Raw genomic sequence first — 20,330 nt, 5'->3', positions numbered from 1 at the left:
GGCTGTATACCTGTCTTGATTGTTTGGGCTTTGTTTTGTTTTGTTTTGTTTTTCCCCTTTATTATGGTATGTTTTTCAAAAAAAGCAGCAAGATTAGTATTTTTGCAAAGAAATACTTTTGGGAGGTGTTTAAACTTTTTCTTTTTTCCTCGATCATGGGAAACACTGTAAATAAGCTCTTCTATGCCTCGCAGCTTGTGGTTCTGACCTCCTGCTGTATTACATGTGCAGTAATTCCATGCACTCAGCAGAGCATGAGCAGCAGCTTCGAGCTCCCTTTCCACTCCTTTACAGGTTGGCCAGCTCGGGCACAGAGCATTCCTCTCTATGTGTCTGCACATGTCAGTGTGAGGTCTCCTAATTGAGATTTGTTGTCATCCAGGTGGTTCAAATAAAGTTTCATCTGTGGTTTTCACTTTTCCTGTTGTGGCATTTCTGTGATTTTAATGTTCAAGGATGAGACTTCTCTGAATCATCTGCATGAAGGCAAAAAGCAGAGCAGCTATAGAAAGTATATTTAGGTATAAATATTTYAGCTTTTCATAAGATGTTTTTAGTTGGCATGATGTTGCCTACCTGAAAATTGTTTTATAATAATTCCATTCCCTTTCTCTTTCATTTCAGTTTCCATCAGCAAGGCAAAAGTCTTTGCTTTAATTATTCTTCATTAAGATTCATATCTCTGAGTTAAACTGAGATAAGCTTTGGCAATTCTCAGCTTGTAGTTATCTAAAGAGGAGCCAGGCTGAGGCTCCCTGTTTTGCAGCAAGTAAARATAGGAAAAATCGGCTACAATCCCTGAATCCTCACTACAGTGCCTGCATGCTTACCCCAGGCACGGGGCACACCATGCTTTTGAGTTTAGAGATGCTGAGCAGGATATGTCCTTGATGATGCCTTTGAGAATTTGTTATGAGATATGTCCCTCTGCTGATAATATCCAGGGACAGATGTCTCTTCCATTCTTCAGATGTATCTCAAATAAGAAATCCAGATGTTAGGCTGGTCTCTTTCTCCATTTTAAAATCCTCACTGGAGTCTTGCTTACGTCACAAACACTTTGGTCATCYCTTCCTTTGAGATTTTAGCATTCTGAATATGCAATGCCAGTCACAGGACTCTGAGATCTGTTTTTCTCATATCATGGGTGCTTTTTATTGTAAGAATATTGTACTGGTGAGGGACCATCTAAAGGGATCACTGGTGGGACAAAGTGGCGTTTTTTGTAGTTTTGAATGTTACAGTCACATTTCAGTGACTCTTGGTTCTAAAGGTCTCAACATAATTAAGATATTATTTAATGAATCTTCTAAATGTGTTGTGTTACTAGAATGGTCTGGCACCACAAATGGTGTACTTAGCCTGGGTGTGGGTGTCCCCAAGTCAGTCAGTCTTGAAAAGGAGCATCTCTCCTTCTTGGGTGATTGGATATCCTTTTACTTGGCAAATGGTAAAAAAAATTACATATCTAAAAAATGGCATTTTTTGTTTAGAATTTATCAAGTTACAACCTTAAGAGCCACAGTTCTCCTCATGGTGGTTGTTAAAATTTTCCACTTGACCTTGATTTCACCAGCAGATAAGAGATTTCCTATTGAAATTAGGATAATGAGCCATTGCAGTATGCCAGCTGCCCAGCCATTGTGGACTGCTTTTCTAGGCGTTCCAGAAGGACTTTTTGGAGAGAGATTTGAATGAGTGTGGTATTTTATGGAGAAAAAAGCTTCAGAGAAATGTCAGTTCAGAGGAGAACGGGGTAGTTTACGCCCATATAATTGAAGAAGTTAGTATTTTCTTACAGTCTGAGTCTAGAGTTTCTTATCTTGGTTTGGGTGCTCCCTGTCTAGGTGTGAGGCATTTTCTGCCTTTACAGAGGAGATTAAATCTTAGCTGAAGCTTAGGTGGGAAACCAGCTTGTGTAGATGGCTCAGTGTCATGATTTTTTGTGGTTTTGATAAGTCTGGCACCAACTGTCCTTGTGTTGTTTTAGATGGTTTTAGTTCTTCTTTATTTTTTTCTTTCTGTTACTTCTCTCTCTCTCTCTCTTTTTTGTTTTCCCCCAAAGAGAACTGAAAAGATAAGGACAGTTGCTGTAATTATTCATGTTGAGGCCATTTGCACCTGTCTAGTAGGAGCCAGTGACCAATCAGTTCTTTGCACATATCTCAGCTATCACATGTTTGGCACTATATCACCATATCTATTATTGATTTTTAAGAGAAGCACTGTGGGGACACTTAATGTTCCTAAAAGAAAGTGTGGTGGAGATCAATCCATTCCTGTTTAACTGAACTAGGCGGGATCCTGCTCTAGTGTAAGGTGTCCCTGGCCATGGTGGGAGCGTWGGAACCAGATGATCTTTAGGGTCCCTTWGAACCCAAACCCTAYTAYGATTCTKTGATASCAATCTGCTTGCACAGGCCTTGTTAAGTCACTTAAAGGGGAAAAAAATTATCTAGGAAAGAGTGGCAATGAGAAATGAATGGGATGGTGACTGTGCACAGCTGTGAGTGCCCACCATGGCAGCTGTGCCCTGCTGTGCCTGCCTGCACAGAGAAGGTCTGTGCATCACCAGAAAGAAGCACTGAACTCTCAGTGGTAACAAACATTTTCAGACTCTACTGTGCCTCCAGTGTAAAACTGTGCAGCAACATACCCTGCTGTGTTTTCATCTGAATCATACAACTGCAGGAGAAATTAAATTCTGGACCTCCAGGGCCAGGAAAAAAAATTTAAAAAGAAGAATCAAAAAACACCTAAGTATCAACTATAGTAGTTGTCAGATGTAAGTTCTGTTGCCTTCTTGAAGACCCAGCATTTGGTAGTTTATCACAAGTAGGTTGATTTTTCAAATGCAGAGCTGGCTGTGCACTGTACTGCAAATTCCTCAGAAGTASTGGAACAAGCAGAGCTTGTTTATTTATTGTCTATTTATCATCTTTCTTTCATTTTTTCATGGAGAAAAACAAGCACATGTGAGTTGGTGGTGGCCTTTCTGGGTTTCTCTGTCTGGGCCATACAGGGAGGTAGCTGGAGGAACCAAAATTTGGTGACGGGTCTGGCATGGTGCTTGCTAAAGGCATAAGAATTGCACTTGTGTGAGTAATTAAAACTTGAGAATTATTCATGTGACACCTCTTACRCTAAACAGTATATTAAATTAAGAAAGGAGGATCTGGTGCTCTTAGCTATCCTGRTAAGTCCTGCTCATATATTCTACTGAAATTTATGCTATATTCTTCATTTTCTCTACTTTTTCTTGCAGTTCCATGTTTATGTTTAAAAATTCACTGCAGTGTATTTGGCCCTTGTCAGCTGTGCTAAGGGTGTTGTTTTGATTAAGAAGTTTGTCTGAAATGTGTTGCTGAAGGGCACTATCTTGAACTGATGAAGTGCTACTGGRCATCTGTTACCAGAAGTTCATCTGCTCAAGCGGGGCAATTGATACATGGTTCTGCCTTTTCTGCCTTGGGCTGTTCATTCTGCACCTTCAAAATCTGGCATGTCTGAGGATTTGCTGTCCTATCCTCACAGAGGGTTTTCCACATTGGGGCTTCATGTAGGAGATGTGAAGCCTTGRGAATATTGTGTGTCCTGTTGAAGAGCTTACACAAGTGTGTAACTCACACAGTTCAGAGCTTGGTCTGTCTCCACATTACTCTACAAGCTTTATCCATTGACAGTTTTGTCAGTACACTCTGCTGTTGCCAATTCCAAATAGTTGTTTTGTTCCACAGCATGGATGRTGAGGCCAGTCATTCAGTAAAGGCTCTGCAGAATGTTTCTCTGAGTTTTTTATTTGTAKCTTCTTTGGTCATTTCTGTCCTGGGTCCAAATCCAAGCTCAGTGAAGGCCATGTGGTGTCCCTTCCTGGTGGTTTCACAATTTAATGGATACCCCCTCAGGAAATCCTTGGCTAGAGCAGTAGGTTTATTGTGGAACCAGAGGATTATGGCAATCCACTGTACAGGAAGTACTCCAGTATTAATTCTTCCACTTTTTATTGCCATGATCTCTCTTTAATGTTTTAAAGATAAAATAGACTGTACATTTTTAACAGAGTGTACATTGGTGTTCACTAAACAACACATTCCACTGTATACTTCACACTGACATTCATATCATGAATGAGTATGTTTGCCTTATTATTTTTGGAGTAAACCACATGTATGTGAGTTGTGTCTATAGACTTGTTTTAGTTAAAAAGTAAAAGTGTRTTCTTGTTGGTACGGGAAGAAGAAAACTTTTTGGTGTATGCACTTGTGTGGTGTCTGTGTTCTGGAGCTCTCTTAAAAGCCATTGTGATGGTGAGTTCCTCAGCTTGACATTTTTGCCCTTCTGCTGGCTGTCGCCMGCCTCACAGCAAAGAGGAAAAGCTTCTTCCCTTCCTCCATCACTGCCTTTATTGCACATAAAACAATGTGCAGAAGGCTGCATCCCACAGCAGAGATGTTTTCCTCCCAAATGACTTATTTTTTTCCTTATCTATTGCATTCACAAGTGCTTAATTACAGGAATATTATCTCCAAAATTTAAAATCATGTGGTTTTCTGTCCACCAATTTATTGTGAAGATATTTACAATTTTAGCAGCTGACACAAATTCCTTTCCTAACACAAAGGTTAGGATTTTTTTTTTTCTGTGTCGTATTTAACTACTGGTTTAAATCCCCAAAATGTTGTTGCTAATTTTGGTGAGAAAAAGGAGAAGGTGTTGAATGTGGAATGAAAGATTTATTGATTGACTAGACAGGAGCAGTATTTTGTAAATACTATACTGCCATGGTTTAAAAATGCATTATCTGAAATAAATGTTCTAGAAAAGGAAAGAGGCTTAAAAAAAAAAAAAAGACAAAATTTTTACGTTTTCAGTAATTTCGTGCCACCAGTTGAGCATCATGATTCTCCTATTAACAGTCACTTCAAATCGATGTAGAAAAGTAAATAAGTAATTCCTAATAGATGTATAAAAATTAAAGAGTAGATTTTTAGGGCTTTTTGTTATTAGTTTGGAGCATACCCTGTCAGCCCTTCCAGCAGGGAGGTGTGGAGGGTTTTAAGCACACAAATGTTTTGCTCTTTGACCTTAACTTTGAATATGGGAAAACAGATCATCAGTTAGATTCCATATTTTCATGTCAGAATCAACTAGCAGCTGCCCTGAAATAACACTAACATTTACATGTTGATATTTTCCCTCAGTTATAGCAAAGTAGCTGRCGTTGATTCCAGTGTTTATCATAGAAACAGAGCGGTGTTTTTTCTCTACAGAATTTTCTCTCTTCTTCATTTGGAAATAGCCAAAAACACTACAGGGATTGTTTAYCCATAACAAAAGCTTAAAAGGCACAATTTTGTGTTGTCCTTCATCAGTGAATTAAAAATTGAGTTTTGACGTTTGGCCCTGTTTGCATTTATACGCTGATCCCCAGCACAGATGCATTTCATCTCACACCTTGGACACTGCGTCATATATGAGCTTGTGTTCTGAGACTTCCCAAATGGCCTTTTAATTAGCTGTTATTATTAAACAGTTCATAGGCTTTCCAGTGCACAGCCACAGTGATGTCATCATTTATCTCACCTTTCATGTGAAATAGTCCTGATTGCTGTTGTGGCTGCCTTGCACTTCTTCCCCGCCTTCTCCTGGCTCAGACTAGCCTTGGTGTCCTGTTTCCATGACCTTCGATATCACAACACTGACATATATGCTATGTTGTGTTTTGSTTTCTTTAATGCCTTTTTCATATATTGTTTTCTTCTCTTTTTTTTCAGAATCCCCYGGAGTGTTACATTTCCCCATTCAGAGCGTGGACACCAGTCTGGCATTGCACTTTTACAGGTACCGTTTTGAATTAGCATGCCTTTTTTTTTCCCCAGGAGTTGGTAAAAGGAGGGCAATTCCAGAAAGACTTTACCATGTTCTCTTCTGCTGGGGCGGTATGGTGTGGTAATGAATTTCTCTTCCTCCAACTTTACTAATCAGTTGGGTTTGCAGATTCATTAGTTGCATGTATGTACTTCCATAACATTTCAGAAAGATTGAGTCTTTCTCTGCTTTTGCTGGCCTCAGTTATGCAGCAATGTGTATGTCAATGTTGCAGAATTCTTTTTGGAACTATTCCAATAGTTACAGGCTTTTTCTCCCCCCTTATTCCCAACCCTTTGGTTACAGTTGTTCCATTCAGTAGATTTGGTTTAGCTTTTTACAATGGAGACTTCCAGTGAAAGTGAGCACTTCTTGCCTTAGCCCTCCAGACCCTTCTGCTATTTATTTTTGTTATTTATCTGAATCCGTTTTGGAAGTATTCCAATAGTTCCAGGATTTTTCTCATTGTTTATTCCCAACCTGTTCTTTGGTTACTGTTTTTCCATTCARTAGATTGTGTTAGCTTTTTGTAACGGAGACCTTCAGTGCAAGTGAGCACTGGTAGCCTCAGTCCTTCAGAGTTTTCTGTTATTTATTTGATTGTTACTATTACTTTCAAAATGTGGAGTCACACAAAATTGGAGAATGGGTGAGGTTGGAAGGGAGCATAGTGGCCTCTGGRGCAACCTTCCTGCTCAAGCAGTGTCATCCCAAAGTACATGGCACAGAATTTTGTCCAGACAGTTCTTGAATATCTGCCGTGAGAGACTCCACAACCTCTCTGGGTCATCTGTTCCAGTGCTTGGTCACCAGCACAGTAARGAAGTTCTCCCTCATGTTCAGGTGGAATTTTCTGTAGATCAGATTCTACCTGTTGCTTCTTGTCCCATTGCTTGGCACCTCTGAAAGAGCCTGGCTGCATCCCCTTGGTACCTCCCTTCAGACACTGACAGCCATTGATGAGGTCCCCTCTCAGTGGTCTCTTCWGGAGGCTGAACAGGCCCAGCCCCTCAGCTTTTTCTCGTAAGAGCCATGCTCCAGTCCCTTAATCACCTTTGTTGTCCTCTGCTGGAACTGCTCCAGGTGTTCCATGTCTCTCTTGTCCTGAGGTGCCCAGAACTGACACACACAGCATTCCAGATGTGCCTCACCAGGGCTGAGCAGAGGGACAGCAGCTCGTTTGTCCTGCAGCAAAGCCCTTCCTAATGCACCCCAGGATACCATTGGCCTCCTTGGCCACAGGAACACACTGGTGATTCATGGACAGTTCATTGTCCACCAGGATCACCAAATCTTTCTCTGCAGAGCTGCTTTCCAGCAGGTCACCCCAGCCTGTGCTGGTGCCTGGGGTTGTTCCTCCCCRGGTGCAGRACCCTGCATTTGCCCTTGTTAWACTTGAGAAGATTCTTCTCTGCCCATCCCTCCAAGCTGTTGAGGTCCCTCTGAAGGGCTGCACAGCCCTCTGAGGAATCAGCCAGTGCCCCCAGGTTGTGTCATCAGTGAACTTGCTGAGGAGGCATCTGCCYCTTCATCCRAGTCMCTGATGAACAARTTAAAMAATACTGGGCCCRRTATAGAACCCTGGGGGACACCACTGGCTGACAGGCCTCTGTCTAGACACTGTGCCACTGGTTATGATGCTCGGGATCTGCTGTTCAGCCTGTTCCCGATCCACCTTGCTGTCCATGCATCAGTCCATACTTGCTGGGTTTTTCTGTGAGGGTGCTRTGAGAGACAGGTCAAMAGCCTTGCTGARGTCARGGTAGACCCCACCCTCTGCTCTCCCCTCATTGCCTCCAGGCAGTTGTTTCAACACAAAAGACAATCAGGTTGGTCAAGCCTGATTCACCTTTAGTGAGGTACTAAACTGATACTAGTGAGGTAATAAACTGGTACACCTGATCACCTTCTTGTCATCCACGTGGATAGAGATGGCCTCCAGAAGGAGATACTCCGTCACCTTTCCAGTGATGAAGGTGAGGCTGGCTGGTATCTCCCCTTTCTTGCCCATTTTGAAAGTTGAGGTGCTTTTTTTGCAGTCCTCAGGCACAAGTCTGTCCACAACACYGAGCTTGATCTCAAGGTCTGAGCAGAAGATGAGCATTAAAGCTTAAAATCTTTATTCGTCACTAAAACTCCTAAACAAAAGGGGGAAATCCAKTGTCAGGAATAATGGAAAGAGTAGCTTCATCCTTGGTGAGTACTAGGAAACCAGCTAAAACCCATTGGGCAGGAGGGGACTGGAACTGAACATGTGGCACTTCATAATAAAGGTTGTACACTTCTTGAAAGACTAACAGGGCACCTCTGGTATTTCATTGTAGCAAAGAAAAGAATCAGTAATCAATATCTGATGTGTCATGTCAAATTAGGAACACACTTCACGAATACTTAATTTTAATTCTGCTCAATATAAGGCATTTCATGTTCATCTGTTTACAATCACCATATTTGGCTCCAGAACATAAATTTGCATTGTGTGAGGTCTTAAATTAACAATTATCGCTGCTGTTTTATTTCAAGATGAAATGGTAAGTCTGAGAGTACACATGGCTAATTTAAGGGTAAAAATCTGTTCCCAGAATKTGAAAATCATCTCAGAAGCCATTTCTGTCAGCTGAGGAAATATGGAAYTTGAAATTCTAGATATGTTTCATACATAGTATGGAATTAAGGCAGCAAAACCATTTTAGCTGTGCCAAGGACTGACACCAGGAACATTCAAAGATCTGTGTTAATTTTTGTGATCACAAGTTAACCTATGCTAATTTTACAATCACATTTCATATTTTTACCTTCCTCATGTCATGCTGCATGAGATTTATTTCTGCCGTCTTAGAAATGAGATTCAATGTTTTGTGTTCATACAGATGCTCCAGTAGGTCTGTAGTTTCATTGGAGATATATTGCTCATTTTGCCAACAGAAAAGATTGGATTCATGATTTGTGATGAAAGCACCATTCAGTCCTGGCTGTGGTGACACAGCCAGCCCTCCCTTTTTATTAGCTTTTAAAGAATGTCTTGAAACCAGTCCAGATCAGTGATGATGTGGAACTGGGAGTGAGGGACATCTTCAGTGGAGAGGCTCAGTTCCCCAGCGGTGTGGGATATGGTGTGCTGGCAGGGCAGCTGGGTAGGAGAGGTTGCTTTTACACAGCAGACATGAGCAGATGGAAAAACAGGCACCATGTGTCCTCACTTGAGGTTTGGCACCTTGGTTTCCACATCCCATTATTGTCTGGCTTAGGCAGCTTTACGCTGTGATGCTCTATTTCAGCTAACTACTTTAAAAGTTTGCTGGTACTCATCTCTTAATGAAGATAAAGCAGTAGATATAAGACTGGCATGCCTCTATGCAGTTTCTGAGTTTGGAATAAATTTCTTTTGTTACTTTGGGCAGTCATACTCAATCCTGTATTTAATTTCCATTTTGGAGATTTACTTTTGTTTACTGAAGAGGGGAGATATAATGTGGCTGTGTATCACAGATCTGAGAGGAGACTTGATATGTAGCAATGTTGGGGTAGTCTGAAACCCTGAGGGAGGGCAGGAATGGAGTGGTTTAAGCATTCTAAGCAATAGTTTGTGGCACCTGTGAGAAGAGCAGGGTGGAGAGCATCCCAGTTCATGGCTCAYGAGGGATGAGCCTGTTGTGTATCTGGTCATCCAGTCAGCCTGTGAAAGRGGTCTGAAACATTGCCAGAAGGAAGAGCTGGATTTATTGAGGAGTCTGCAGCAAACCTCAGCACTCATTCAATTGACTGGCCAATATTTCTGTTTGTTGGATTTACTCCACTGTTCATTTTGCTCCTGAAAGTGCRCGGGGCTCTGAGCCTGGTATCCTTCTGTGATTTGCTCCTGCCAGCCACTAGAGGTGGTGCCAGCTCTTCTRCCACCAGCCTTCTCAGCTCAGCAGTGTGCCCCAGGCACTGCAGGAGGCTGCAGGAGAGAGGAGAGAAGATGTATCTCTCTGTGCAACCTCAAAAYGGTCTGGGTTGTTGGCAGCTGTTCCTTCTGCAGGTTGTAGGAGCTGGGAGAGAGGAGATGAGGAAGAGAACTTGAGGTGTCTCTTYTTTTTTTTCCTATAATCCCTTCCTTTCCTTGTAATCTACTCCTACTTCCCAGCCCACAGTTCAGTGCATCCTTCCCTATTCCCAGCACCTCTTTCCCTTTGCATTGCTCTTCTGCCTCTCTGTGTCTTGTCATTTCTCATTATTCTTGTGTCTTCCTCACTCTCACAATTCCAGGTTTTGGTTCCTTTGTTTTGTTTGTTTTCTTGGAGCTGGGATGCCTCCACTCTCCCTACACTGCCTTCCTCTCAGCATTTAATTAAACACAGTGGTCATGACTCGATACAGCTTTTGTTTTCTTTAAAATGGTGAGCATTTTATGGTTTCTTAAAATCTGTGATCAGGAAGAATTTCTAGCATCATCATCACAACTTCACCAAACCCGTCAGATACATGAAAACCATTCAAAAGAATCTGGACCATCTGATTTCTTAAACATGGCTTTCCAAGAATATTGTTTTAGTAGAGTCATTAAATTAAACAATTTATGTTTAATTGATGCAAAGTATTATGAAATTAATACAATGTAATACAAAGCCACACTCTGAGTGCCAAATTTGCATATTAAACAAAAGTTTGGATGCTCGTTAACAAGTACGTTACCAGATGTTAATCTCCAGTTAAATAGGTTGTGAACAGTTTGTGAAGATCTGTAGTTTAACATGTGGACTCTGTGGTACATATTTCACATACAGCAACCAAGAAGAAAGTATACTCAGGGTAKTCTAACAGCAAACAGCTCAGCAACTGTAGTCAATAGTGGTATAGTCTGAGGGGTTAAACACACAAGCATGTGACCATGCACAAGTGTAGCTCTTGAGTTATACATCATTAATTGCAACATCATCATAACAAGGAAGAGCTTGAATTGCATTGTATTCCAGTGCCAAAACTGGTATTTTTAACCATCTGCTTGAAGAAGTCTTAAATATAAAGATATGTCTTTGAGACATAGTGTTATACCTCCTTTGGTTCTCTTTCTTGACTTCTAACAACATKTACCCTTAGACATGAAGCTGGAGAAAAGGAGAATGAACTATCCTGTGGTATGGGAAAATGTCCTCTTATCTAGACAAAAACATAGCTGTACCAGTCAAAAATAAATGATACCATTCATGGAGTTGCTCTGAAGGTTGCAGTGTCCTGGAACACTGCTCTAAATTATRTATGGTTTGTTTTTGTTGGGGCTTTTTTCCCCTCAATTATAATTTTAAAAAGACTCAATTTGTTTTTACATCGTCAAAACTTTTACAGTGTGTTTATTTAAGAAAAAAATAAATATGCAATATTTCAWGTGTGTAAAGTTGCAATGCTTAGAAATGGTTAACTCAGGGCAGTTAGGTTGCAGACATTATTTTTAAATAGCCGTGCTGACCTTACTGCAGTAATATCTCATGTTACAGAAAAGACTGTTTAATACAAAGAGCTTTGACAAATAAGACCCCACAGCTAATCAGAAGAGTGGCTCAAAGTCCACACTTGTCAGAATTAGGCCACTCTATTGTATTCCCCTGGCTGAACATTATAATTTTTCTAATGGTACTGTTTTACCATGCCCATTTTTTAATTTTACCTACTGTACTGTCTATTAAAGGTGATCTTGTAAGCTTTTAATTTCAATAGAAGATATTCATTAGTTATATTTTAATTTTTATTTCAAAAGATTAAATACTTGTGTTTATGTATAAAATTTATTTAAAAATTATCTGTGTAAAAATATRAGCTGTTAAAATAAGAAAGAAAATATTTAACTATAAATAATTAGATGGCTTTCTTATTTCTTGCTTGTAAAATCTTGACAAGTATTATAAGAAATATTCCATAAGCTTGGGCACTATTTCTTTCAAATAAATTTTCACAATATGTACGAAAGTTCAGGAAGGTGCCATTAAGCTTTGAAACTTTGAAAATAAGCATTTTCARAAGATTCTTTTACTAATTAAATCTCAAAAGGAAAGGAAATTTTAAGAATGATGTATTTTTCCATTTATAATAGCTCTCTATGGTTTCTGTTTTTTTTCACTGCATAAATTGTTGGAATTGTTTTTTCTTTTCTGATCTACATTTGTTTGCTTTGGGTCTTCATGTATTTGAATATTTCTAGAGTTTTGCAGGATTAGTAACTGCAAGAAWATATCTAATTGAAGCTGTTTTCATWGTGGGTTTATGGTTATTYCTCACATAAAATCAGTTCATACCTATGATACTAGGTTCCTTTAATGTGTTTCTCATTTAGAGAACTTTCATCAATAAATATTAGGCTGAACATGCAACTTGATATTTTAGGGCTTTGGACATTTTATGACAGTCTGGTAAATTTTTCCCTTTCCCACAAGAAGAAGCTGGCAGCAGTGTTTATGTACATAAAATCAGATTGCTGCACTCTTTTGAGAAATGGGAGATTGGATCAAATCCCCAGTCCCCAAACTGGGTTAAGTTTCTGACCTGACCTCCTGAGGAAGAACCAAGTTGGTCTTCCTATTTCAGCTGAAATGCCCTACTTGCTAGAAATTATTTAATTGTACTGGAACAGGGTTAGTTATTCAATTTCCTTGTCAAGTACTCTRTGTGGCCTTTTTTGCTCTTTTCTTTATTTAAAGAAAACTTGCAAATACTTTTTTTTTTTTTAATGGAAAAGGAAAGTGAAAGGAAGTGCTGGCGAAGGATCTGTCTCTACATACTGAATTACAGGATTGTTAGGGTTGAAAGGGAGCTCCAGAGATCATCTCATCCAAGCCCCCTGCCGAGGCAGGGTCACCCAGAGCAGGTGACACAGGAACGTGTCCAGGTGGATTTTGAATGTCTCTGGAGAGGGAGACTCCACAGCCTCCCTGGGCAGCCTGTGCCAGTGCTCTGCCACCCTCAGTGTAAGGAAGTTCTTYCTCATGTGGAGGTAGAATTTCYTCTKCTTCTGTTTRTGGCCATTGCCTCTTGTCCTGTCACTGTGCACCACTGAAAAGAGTCTGGCACCATCCTCTTGGCACCCACCTTYAAAATAYTTGTRTAATACAAGGTATACCCTGGTTCTTGGAGTATCTGCCCCGGAGGGCTGCTTCCAGTCTGAATTGGTGGAGGAACAGTGTGTTCTTAGTCATCCTTCCATCCCTGACTGCATTTTTAGGGCTGGCAGGTACCTGCTGGATAAAACAGTGTGAATAAGTAAGGTGAGGGAATCCCTGACGCTTCCAGAGCTTGGGAATTACCATCAGGCTTAGTTGCGTATATATCTGTTCCCAGAAATAAAGAGTTTCATCTCCGCTGGGTGGCGTGGCTGTGCAGGGCATGCCCATGGACCTTTCCCCTGAACATCTCTTCTGTCTTACATACTCATGCTCATTCCAGATTTCTCCCAGTTCCTTTCCATAGAAGTGAAATAGGGGAGATGGGCAACAATATAAGTCTTMTATGGGAGATGGGGAAGGTGTCCAYGTTTTYACTTGGTTTGGTGTTCAGGACACAGCTGAGGCTTTGTTGACAGACAGAAGAGCTCAGAAGTGATTCTCAATTTATTAGTTGAGAGGGAAAAGTATCGGCAGAGGAACATGTGCTTCCAGGTGAGATCAAGCTTAAGTATCAGCTACCCAAGATTTTATGARCACTGCTGTCACTTAAATGGTGAACTGAGACAGAATATACCATTTTAGGTGTGTGTGTTTCAGTGCTGATGAGTTTTGAGGGCTCACCTTGAGGCTGCTTTCATAGATTTGCATAAAGCAAGATGCCAGATATCCAGGGGAGGTCATATTGTCTTGCAGCAGTAACTATGAAGGAGGTGAACCTACAGAAATCATCTGCTCTTGGGTCCTCAAGTATTTGACTACAAGGTTGGGGTGATAGACACATTGCACATTTAATATAAACATKCATTTTGAGAATCTATACTTGCACTTCATACGTTTAAATCTGGCTTGATTTCTTAGTATTCCCAAGCTAGCATGCAGAAGTTCATCTAAGCCAAGGTGATTTATGTTTTCAGGCTTACTCCATAGTGTAATTAAGACCAACTCTGATCCCGTATGGATCAGCATACTGGTATCCTGCAGTAGTGTGCTTTAACATTCATAACAAGTTTTCAAGCATTTAAAGGATTTAGGACTATGTTTAATTTATCCCAGTGTGGAAAATGGCTCAGAATTGGCATCTTGAAAATACTGCTATCAAGATGTATGTTCTATAGGTGAGTTAATTACTATAATTTTTTTGGTGAGGGACCCTGCAGAAGTTACTGAGCTGTTTCCCAGCTCCCTAATTACTGATGACRCTTACGTTTCTGTTTTTGAGGACCAAGACTTGGCAGTGTTGTGGGGGCCACGTGGGTGATGGAGTCTGAAAATCWTGCTAGTGAGGCAATGTATCTGTGGTAATAGCAGAAGTAGGGTGTTTTGCATGTGTATCTCCACGTTTTTATTTCCTTCTTCACAAATGCATATGATTTCTATGGAACCTATTGCCACAAAGATTTCGGTAGTTTAAAATGTGTCTCCACTCTGAAAGTCGACTTGTTTGAAGTTACCATGGACTTGAGATGGGAACTAAAATGAATAGTATTCTGTTTAAAACAGTTTTGCTTAACACAATTTTTTAGGCYCTTTCCTGATATTTTTGTTTAAATGAGAGACTGAAATTAGTACAAAGAACACAATACTGTCTAAGCAACACAGGGGTCCAAAGAAAACAGGATTGATTTCCWCTACAGCTTTTGCAAACAGAGCCTGTAGTATGGCTCTAAATAGTAAGACATTTTTATATTGGTTTGTACTGTCTTGTTGGAAGAAAGGGAAATTTCATTTCTGGGCTTTCTTGTGCATTTATGCAGCCTCTTGAAAGAAATAAGAGTTTTCTTCGTTGTGAGGTATCTATAGGGCAATAYTTAACCCAGAAGCATCACTGAGAGCGTATTATTGCTACTGGGTAGGAGMTGTAATGGTGATGATTTCAGAACTAAAGAGAAGCAAAATACTTTCTTAAGTMTTTTCTTTCAAAGAGGCATCTCTGTCCAGCTCTGAGTGAGCTCTAGGCATGGTTTACAGGGTTMAATTCTGGTTATGGCAACGTCCTGCTTTAAGCCTCATCATTTTCACTGCACATTGAAATAGAAAGAGTGCTCACCATTGAACTAGTGGTGAGTGGCATTGTTGTATTTATGGAGAGTTTTGTCTTAAAAGTATTTGATGTAAGAACAAAGCAGAGTTACCATAAATGTATCAGTCCATATTGTGCTCAACCATGCAAGCTACTGCAAACAATGCCAGTTGTAGTTTGGAGTTTTTTGGTTGGAAATAATGCATCAGCAGTGAAAAGTGACTGCCTTTGCCAAAGTTACTACCTTCCCACTTGGTGGAAATTAATCTTGTTCTTGTCTACATAATTCTGCCACTGTWAGTTTTAGGTCACTGTAGTTCACATTATTCTTGACCTTTTGCAGGTTTAAATGTACACGTGTACAGATAGATATTGCTCTTACTATTCAGTTTCATGTTTTAGGGAGGAACAGGGTTGAAAATAGGTATTTTCATCAGTATTTTGAGTCACGGTAGGTATGAAAGACAATTTCATCTCCTCATGCTTTATCTTGACAGTTAATATTGTGTGACACCCATTCTACACACCATACACATCTTTATCTAAAATTGGTTTCAAAAATGAAATACCGCTGCCATTCTGGATATGGATGACCTTTTATCAATTTCAGCCAAGTTTACTTAGGCTTTGCCCGTATTTTTAAACTTAGTAACAWATATATGTGAGGTTTACAATAATTATCCACAGAAGAACTTGTATCAGTTTTAGGCATGCACATTAGCATAACTCAGCCGATAGAGGTGTAGCCAGTCATTCTCAGTGAAGCCCTCATTTGTAGGCTTTGCAGTGACTGTTAACAAACAAGCATCTTCATAATGAGACCTGCAGCTCTGAAGTGCACCTAAGTGTTACAGGAGCCTGACATTTTCCATCTGTGTCTTGTGTTCCTGTGCAGATTTTGTTTCGTGATCTCTTTGAGTCGTGTTGCAGCCACTTCTTGATTACTTATACTGGAATTTATGTCATGTTTATGGTGCATCTTGAGGTAGCAGTAGTTATATTTTATCACCTGGAAAATAAAATTGACMCGGGACTTTAAATATCAAGGAATGCAAAGTAAAGGCTGTCAACCTTCATTATATTTATCCACTGTGCATCATCCTACCTTCTGTGCAATCCCTTCATCTGCTGTCCCAGAGGGATGAATTAAGAGCTTCATTGTAACTTTGTCAGGTGAAGCAATGTCCTCACCAAAGTCAAGGACAGAAATGYCACTGATGTCATTTTGACTACATTTTCACATAGCTTTTTGCTGCTTTTTTTGTAACTAGAATGCTGCTAAAATGTATAACGCCCTGCTGTGGATACTTTTAGACAAAGACTTGTTGAAATGTGGCCAATGCGTGGGAGCTACAGGGTGCCACAGAACCAGGGAGGGAAACGTGTTATTTACTGTCAGTTGACATCATTCAGTCTGTGTTTAGAATGCAGTTTTAGGTATRAGAGAAAAAAATGAGTTCTATTATTGTACAATACTATTGTATTCATAATAGTGCTAGAAATAAATACTTGCCACAATGGGGTGTGTTCATAAATTTCTCATACATTTTAAGAAATTGCATGTTTAGAATATATGGACCTGGGATTCCAAAGTTTTTGCATCGTTTGTCTCCTCCTACTCTCTTGGCTTTAAATCAAGGCAAGAATAATTTATGGGAGATTTATTTGCAGTTAATGTTAAATGTATAGCTATTGCTGCTCTAGGCTCTGTTATTTTCCCATAAATCATGCAGATAGTGCATTGGTTATTTAAATATGAATATCTGACAAATATATTACAGACTCAAGAGTGATTAGAGTGTGATGCCTAGAATGAATTAAGTGCTTTGAATCTCTGTATCACAAAGGAATCCTGAATTGAAGTGTTTGGGTGAAAATGCAGCTTTAAAACCCCAAAACTTTGTACATTTTCTATTCTACTCAGCAGGTCTGCAATAGTCTCTGGGTGTTAGAGGAGCTCAGTAAGTAAGAACTTCGAGAAAGGTTTTATTAATGTATGTATAGTATTAAATAGAACTATGTTTGAATGCATGTGTAAGTTTCTTATCTTTGTTTTTCTTGAAATAATTTAAGTCTAGTACTTGCTATAAGGAAGAGCAATAATGGAAATCCAGAGTGAATTGTGAAAATCACAGTTCAGTCCGTAGAAGATTACACCTATAGAGCAGACATTTGGATGTAAACAGAGAAAAACGAGCATTTTTTGGGTCCCTAGGTGTGTCTCACACATTTTCTGGGATTGGGTGAAGAAAACCTATTTGCCTTTGAATTTCTGCAGAGCATTACTAGTACCAGAGATGTACCCATCAGGGAATTCAAATGCCTAAGTACTGAGTTTCTTTGGAGTTTAAGCAAGAAAAAAGCCATTTCTGTACCCTGGATGCTGCAATGATGATTTTCACAATGAAATCTGTCTTGCTGAGACTACACTGTACTACTGCTCTCAACCTCCATCATTAACAATAAAATTAATAAGTGGAAAGGCTCTGTAGTGTCACTGTGGTATTTCAGGTGCCCATGGACTTGCAATTCCTAGCTAGCAGCAGGATCAGGCTGCAGCCATCACCACCACAGGCAGAAATAGTTGTTTCATTAGAATTTACACTCATCCATCTCTCTTTCATCCCAATTTCCCTTTTAACTCTGTCTGGTTAGTAATTTTTATCTCTCTGATATGAGAATACTGAATAAGCTTTCTGGTGATATTCAAATGCAGCACTGCAGTGAAATGAAGAAATTTAAACAATAYGCAAAAGTTGATCCCTTTTCATAGCTGCATGTTCCTTAACTTATACCAGCAGCCCCACAGGTACAAAGCCTCCATGTCTGGGCACATAACCACTGGGCTGTTACCCTGTGCTGGCTCAGGTGGACATTTCTGTCCGGACTCCTCACCAGGTCCTTGCTTTTCTTTCTAGACCTACCTGAAGCACATTGCCAGTTGCAGCATTCTTCCACTGGCTCCATTCATGCTTGCAAACCAACACACTTGTTCTCTCAGATAAACATGCGTGCACAGTGGGATTTATTTTTATTCCCTTTTTTTTCCCTTTTAAGTGTGATGTTGAAGCCAATGTGGATGCTCAGCCTCCTAAAGCAGTGCTTGCTGACATGGATGAGGACAGTCCAGAGTGAGGAAGTTGTTAAATGTTASGAAGAGTCTTCCAAAAGCAGTTTTAAGCCTGAGGCCTCAGTTCCCACAGCTCCAATTTGTAGTGGTGTGTGGAGCTGCTCACCAAGAGGAGAATGGAGCTGGCAGCTGTCCTCTGGGGCAGGACCATGGTCACCTTTAGATACAGTGGTCAAGTAGGAAAGTTGTCTTGCTGACTCAAGTAGTATYAACTCTGGGTGAGAGTGTTTACAGTACAGAGAACCAGGCTTGTTTGTGAGGTTTTCTTCCTCTTGACAAAACCCCTGCTCTTACATAGATTTSAGTTCCGCACACAAGTATTAAATATACACATCAATGGGGTATTTATACASGCATTTAGTCACTCAGCTCTGAGCTGGCAACGTGGAAAGATTTGATTTGTGTGTATGGAAGAGAAATGTGTGTRCAGATGCATATTGGAATTGCCTTCTGCGCATTTGGAAATTTCATACTTAATTTCCAAACAGTACCAATAAATATGTTGATTCAAATGAGAAAGGCTTTTTCTCTTTCAGAGAGACTTAGTTTAAATTCAGGAAGACAAACTGCTGAGGAGTTAACACTAGGATTTATAAAACAACACTGAAAGAGAAGCTTAATTAACATTTCACTACCCTTTCAAYTGCACTGAATGCATGTCTGGTTTATCACCCACCTAAATATGTTAGTGTGTATTTGAAGAGTGCTTGTGACGGTGAGCCTTCAGGAGAAAGCTCAGCTTTTTCCTATAATCTCATTATAGCATTTGTATATTTTATTTGCTTGGTTTGACCTTGGATAATATATAGAGAATATTCAATGTACATATCGCGTATTTCTGGGCATCAGTAGTTGAGGTTGTTTTCTTTTTACTGTTAATGTAACTTCAGCTGGAATTTAATTTATTTTATGGGGCTTTTTTTTAGTCAAAACCATGTAAACCTTGTATTAATAAGTTGGGTATTGATGGATGAGCACACCCAGGATGKCAGTAACATGAAAGCAAGTCATCCCAGGGAAGGATGCTGCTCTGTGTTCCTTAGGATAGAGTGAAGAAGTAGCAGCTGCTTTTCTTTCTCTCCCTGAAGATCACAGTGATAATAGAAATGGGATATTAAAGAGGGCAGCATAGATTAATGGGGCAGTAATAAAACAAATGAGACCCATTAGCAAAATCACTGCTTGAAAAGTAGATTCAGTGATAAGTGCCCTTCAGTGCCTCGTATAGGGAAAATTGTTTCAGCACTTGTAATATCATGCGTGGTGTTGGATTTCAGACTGTTGTGACAATCTAAGTGATAGAACCTTAAAATAATTTAGATGAAAATAAATTTCATTTGTACTTACTGCTTGATAGAAAACCTGAATGATAATATCTAAATGTCGAAGACAAGTTCTTTTTTTTCAAACATAGTCAGAATGGTTTTKTGTGTTCCCAAAATTTTACATWAAAAAAACAAAGCCATTTTTTGTTGTTCTGTTAAGCCATAAGATCATCTGTAAGATGATCATGAGAGCTTGGACAACATTYTTTTATTGCTGGAGCACCGGTGCTGTGGGTACTAATGTTCAAACAGACTTGGAACTGGAATTGGCAGATTTAGYGACATCTCTTGTTTTTATTTGTTTATTCTGTATTAGATTAATAATGAAAGGTGTTAAATGCACTTAAAAACCTACACATTTCTGTTTGCTCTCTGCTGTTAAGATCAGATTGTTTTCTGGACGATTTAACGAATAATAAAAATACTCTTAATTGCTGAGATTTATACAGTATGTTTCCTACAAGAAGAATGTTTGGGTTTAGAGATAAAATACGTTTACAAACTGATTTAATGAAGCCAAATATATCAATATGAAATAATCTTTTGCTGGGAGGTGGGTGTGTCTAAGTCTCTGAATTGTCTCATTCTGCTTCCCTTTCTCCCTTTGGAGATGTGTGGCTATATTGTAGTGGGGCTTAATTTTTTTTTTATTTCTGGTTTTTTATTTCCCAATGTAACCTTGTTAAATCCAAGCTCAGAATGCCAATGTCAAGCGATACGTGTCTCGTAAGATGCACAGGGGTGCTGAGCAAGAGTGGGCATGGGCACGCTGGGCACTGCCTCCCCGTGCCACCCATGGCAGCATCCCACGAGGAGAGGAGAGGAGAGGAGAGGAGAGGAGAGGAGAGGAGAGG

General features: G+C 39.8%; 1 protein-coding gene across 5 annotated transcripts in view; it reads left to right on the top strand.

Moving 5' to 3' along the window:
* FAM110B (family with sequence similarity 110 member B) overlaps positions 1 to 20,330 on the top strand; it is a 111,960-nt gene that overhangs the window by 86,585 nt on the left and 5,045 nt on the right. For all 5 annotated transcript variants that reach the window (XM_057377203.1, XM_057377200.1, XM_057377201.1 and 2 more), the window contains one exon: positions 5,775 to 5,841. The gene's annotated coding sequence lies outside the window, so the exon portion shown is untranslated. The remainder of the gene's footprint in view (positions 1 to 5,774; positions 5,842 to 20,330) is intronic.

The sequence above is a fragment of the Malurus melanocephalus genome, unplaced genomic scaffold (genome assembly GCF_030028575.1).
Source record: "Malurus melanocephalus ecotype Western Australia unplaced genomic scaffold, MMel_1.1 scaffold_306, whole genome shotgun sequence".
NCBI classification, from domain to species: Eukaryota; Metazoa; Chordata; class Aves; order Passeriformes; family Maluridae; genus Malurus; species Malurus melanocephalus.
The sequence above is the reverse complement of the archived record's forward strand: the minus strand, read 5'-3'. Positions and strand labels throughout refer to the sequence as shown.